General features: G+C 38.6%; 1 long non-coding RNA gene across 1 annotated transcript; it reads right to left on the bottom strand.

The window, feature by feature from the left end:
- Nucleotides 1–830: 830 nt before the first annotated feature.
- Nucleotides 831–1,753, bottom strand: LOC135472571 (uncharacterized). Its single transcript, XR_010444536.1, has 3 exons — nt 1,686–1,753; nt 1,316–1,399; nt 831–963 (listed from the first exon to the last, which is right to left on the bottom strand). It is a non-coding gene; the product is annotated as an uncharacterized LOC135472571 (long non-coding RNA).
- Nucleotides 1,754–4,401: the final 2,648 nt, after the last annotated feature.

Genomic DNA, 4,401 nt, shown 5'->3' on the forward strand with positions numbered 1-4,401 from the left:
AACGCGCTAAATAGTATGCAGACATGTTAGTTTTTACCCGCATGGTTGTACTCCTTGCTCTTTTTGAAAAAGCCATGATGTAACAACAAAATTCCCTGTTATGAAGCTGTCGTGAAGATGACACTTCTCTACCTCAAGCGGAAAAACTTTGTCGGCTGGGGAATTTGCAGCTGCCAAATACGTCAAGTTCGTCTAAAAGCGTGATGAATGTGAGGGCTTTGGGTGGATATCAACAAGCTTTCTGGAATGCCGCCATAAAAAGCGACCCCGCTTGAAATTTGGCCCACATGTTTAATACTTTATGAATAAAACCGGGCATGCGTGTTACAGCATAGATCCAGGTGAGAAGTACTTTAAGTGCTACAGGTCTACACGCAGTGCCTTCGACTCGTAAATCTTATCGGTTTACCCTACTCATAGACCTTTTCGGTTCCTCTACTCATAAATCTAATTGACTTTCTCCACTCATAAATCTTATGAGTTTCCCCCACTCGCAACCTCTATCGGTTTCCTCTTCTCATAAATCTAATCAGATTCCTGCGTTCATAAACTTGACACCGAGGCAATTAGGCCCTAAGTACATAGAAATATGCTACTAAGTCGCATAAAACGTCTATGAAATAAATAAATGTAACTATTTTATATGTAATTTAAATGTAATTTATTGTCATCAAATTGGTGCACATCTTATACTCCATGGATACCGTTCATTTCCAGGTCAACTTTTGCAATTTAGGTAGATCTTCTTATTTTAAATAAAAGAATATATTGGGAGACTTAAAGGAATGTATTCAAAGATTACAAAAAACTGTGAGTAAACAGTCAAAATAGGTATGGGCTGTATGGAGGTGTCGGGTGGTTATGGCTTTTCCAGGTCACGCCTGAGTTTCTGAACGACTACTTTGCCGTTGATGATTCTAAAAGTCTGGTTGAAGTCTCCATGTCCAAAGACTGGTGGGTTACCTGAAACAAAAGTCACAAATATCGTAAAAAATTGTCATTGTAACGAACACTAACTGATGTGGTGAGTTATATTAAACATAGGTTATATACATATTGTTATAACTCATGTTACATGCGGATTCAAATTGCATCAATGATGACAATCAGATGTTTTAAGCAACGATCTGCATTTGATCAGCCGCCATGTTAAATAAGCAAGGACTATATTTTTAAATTAGATATTGTTGTTTTTCCCTTTTCGTACATAGCACGGATTCCATACAATATAGTTGTATTTGTAACAGTAACAACAATACGCGTATGTTCCAGCCTACATGGTTAACAAAAAAGCAGGAAAACCCTCTAGCTCTACCTTTTGGCAAGATCTTGTGTTCCTGTTTAGGCTTGGGCAGTTCTGTGGAATTTTCTTTCCTGTGTGCAAATCGACGTCTTCCTTCTACAACCAAATCCACAAAGACCTTTAACTAATATGAACACTTATGCAAATTATAATAAACAATTAGATCCTACTTGATACAATCAAAATTAAATCCGAATGAATATATTTGGCACAAACAGCACAGACAACCAGATAACAATTAACAAGTGGCATTAGCCAATATCGCGAAGAGTATTGAAATTTATGTCACAAATGCAGTCGCTGAAATGTGTGCAGGAAAGGAAAACGGGTAGACAAATAAAGTCGACACAAAATAATTTAAATATCAAAAATAGGGACTTACTGGCCAGAGCCTTTTGTACATCCCTGATACTGTAGACGTAATGAGTGTTCACCCTTTTCTTCTTGCCTACAAAGACAAAGATTTGCGGATTAAAGCGAAAATTATACTTCTTAGATTTGTACGTTGTACACGCCGGAAGGGAGTTCCACATTAAAGTTTCACATTAAAGGCATTAATGATTAAATATTTTTGTTACGATTTAGATTTACGATATTGTCAATTTCCAATATAAAAATAACGTGAACACCAAAGAACGCTAACCTCGGAGGAGAACAATGATCAGTAAAGGAAGAGCTAGGTTCCCTGAGCCGATGTAGAAAAAGAAGTGAGGTGTGTGAAGAGTCTCTCTCATTGCCATGTTCTGAATGTGGATGGGGGGCAAGGTACCAGTCATCCGCCCAATGGCCACGAGAATATTCCCGGCATTTTCCAGGTCATCCGCAATGCTGTCTGCCGGATTGATGACACTCCTAAGATTGCTGACGGTGAAGTCAAAGATCTGTAAATGACAATTTTATTTACAGTCAGGTAACTAATTCCAACTGTTTTCACAACACATTTAATAGTAAGAAATGTATCAGAGTATGCATAATTTTATTAAACAATTTACTGTAAAACATTATAGCGTACTAAAGGATAGGCCTTATCTCAATTCCAAATACAAAACTAACAAAAGTAATAAAACAAACATAATAATATTCATAGCCGTGGGAAAAGTAATGTAAATAAGTAGTATAGGCTTACGTATGTTATGTCTTCGGTCAGTCGGTCAATATTGCCCCAGATGACCCCAGTGTCCACTTGAGTCATCCTTGGGGTCCTGTTTAGGGGCCAAAGAGACGTTCTGTCAGGCTCCTGTGTAGGCCAGCATTGGCAAATGTCCTGAGTGTTTTGTTCAGTCACAACATTGAACGGTGAGAGAAAATTACCCAACCATTTCATAATACCATCTGGCGACAACACCGTGGCGTATCTGTAACATGAGATGCTATCATAAAAGCAAATAACAAGCGAATACAGTTTACAAGGCCTGCACAAAGCAATGGGGTATCTGGATCCAGAATGTAAACAATGAATTTAAATTTCATTACAGGTAACCGGTAAATCACAAGTACGAGTAAAACTGTTTACAGTTTACACATGACGCTATCTGTGTGGTTTAATAGTTAAACGATCACGAGAACCAAAATTCTTACCCTTCCTCCTGAATCCAAAGCTGCCCAAATGTCACAAGTCCTGTGGATGTGACGGCTGACATGTGAGGGTCTGGTGGGACCCAGCCACTGATGGCCAGAGCCAAACACACGGCTGAGACCGAGACGATGCTGAACAGCATAATCGTCCCCTTGTATATTGTCAAAAGTCACCTATAAACTTGAGAATACCTTCTAAAGCTGTTAAAATCTAAAGAACAACCGATAAGGTCTTACAATGGCTTGCAGCATGAAGACCACAATAGCTTTCTCTGACGTTGTCGTCTATGACGTCATATAGTGCCGTTTCCATATAAAGCATCATCAATAGGCGCGTGAATTATGACCTCAATTTTGTGACGTCACAACGGGAATGCCAATACATTACAGAGTATAACTACTCCCCTGATGTAATCTGCGTATCTTTGAGTCATTAGCGCCATCTGGGAAGGGAGGGGGGCGGGGGGGGGGGGGGGTCCTCACTCAACCGCAGGTCACTGTCCTTCGTTCGCCGGGTACATGTAATCAACCAAACGTAAAAGGCCAACCACAATGAATATGGGAAGACAACGTTACATAGACTGGCTCATTTTCATCTGATTCTAGCATCTATATTACAAAAACATATATATAAACTCATACTATACATTATATGTTTTAAAATAAAAACATATTTTTAACCGATTTGAATGAGTGAGTGAGTGAGTGTTTGGGGTTGATGCATCAGCTATGGGCCAATTCCCCGTCTTACCGCTTCCCCTTCTTCAGTATGCATATCGCCGTCCAGAATGACGAATTAAAGCAAACACACAAAAACAGGGTAATTTGAAATGAGCGTTAATGAGTTAAAATTTGAAATTTCTGTTTTTGTGTCTTATCGTTTTAAAAAAAAAATGTGATTTCAAAGTAGGGCCTATATGTTGGCTGGGTTTATACCTCTAGGCTTTACAACAACATTAATCCTCGTTATATGATGTAACAGCCCAAGGAAGTAGCACAAAGAACATTTATTTCGTGGTTTATTTGTTTAGTGTTTTACGCAATTCTCAATAATATTTCACTTAAAAACAGCGGCCAGTATTGTGGTGGCCGTCAACCTGGGAAATCCACTTCACGTCGAACAAGAAGACAAGAAATATCATTTTTGCTGGGTCATGCACTTCAATCTGAATGTAAACAACATGGAAGTTCCAAATTTTCTGCTTATCAACATTTTGTTCAGCTTACCATGTTGTTTGTTTTGTTTGTTGCTCTTTTTTCTTCTTCTTCTTTTCTTTTTTTTCTTATTTATTCTTTTTTTTTCCATTTTGTTTGCAGAAACTATAAAAACAGCTTTGTATATCAAAGACATTCTTAGAATTCTACCATTGGACGACCGCGTACATGGTGTGAGCAATATTATCCAAGGGAGACAACTTATACAGTTTTGATATTCAACTGTCGCACATGAGTTGTCGTTCCTTTAATCTGTTGGCGCGCGAACGTATCATGTGACCCTAGCAACACATCCACTTGCACCTAAC

The sequence above is a fragment of the Liolophura sinensis genome, chromosome 1 (assembly GCF_032854445.1).
Source record: "Liolophura sinensis isolate JHLJ2023 chromosome 1, CUHK_Ljap_v2, whole genome shotgun sequence".
Lineage (NCBI taxonomy): Eukaryota > Metazoa > Mollusca > Polyplacophora > Chitonida > Chitonidae > Liolophura > Liolophura sinensis.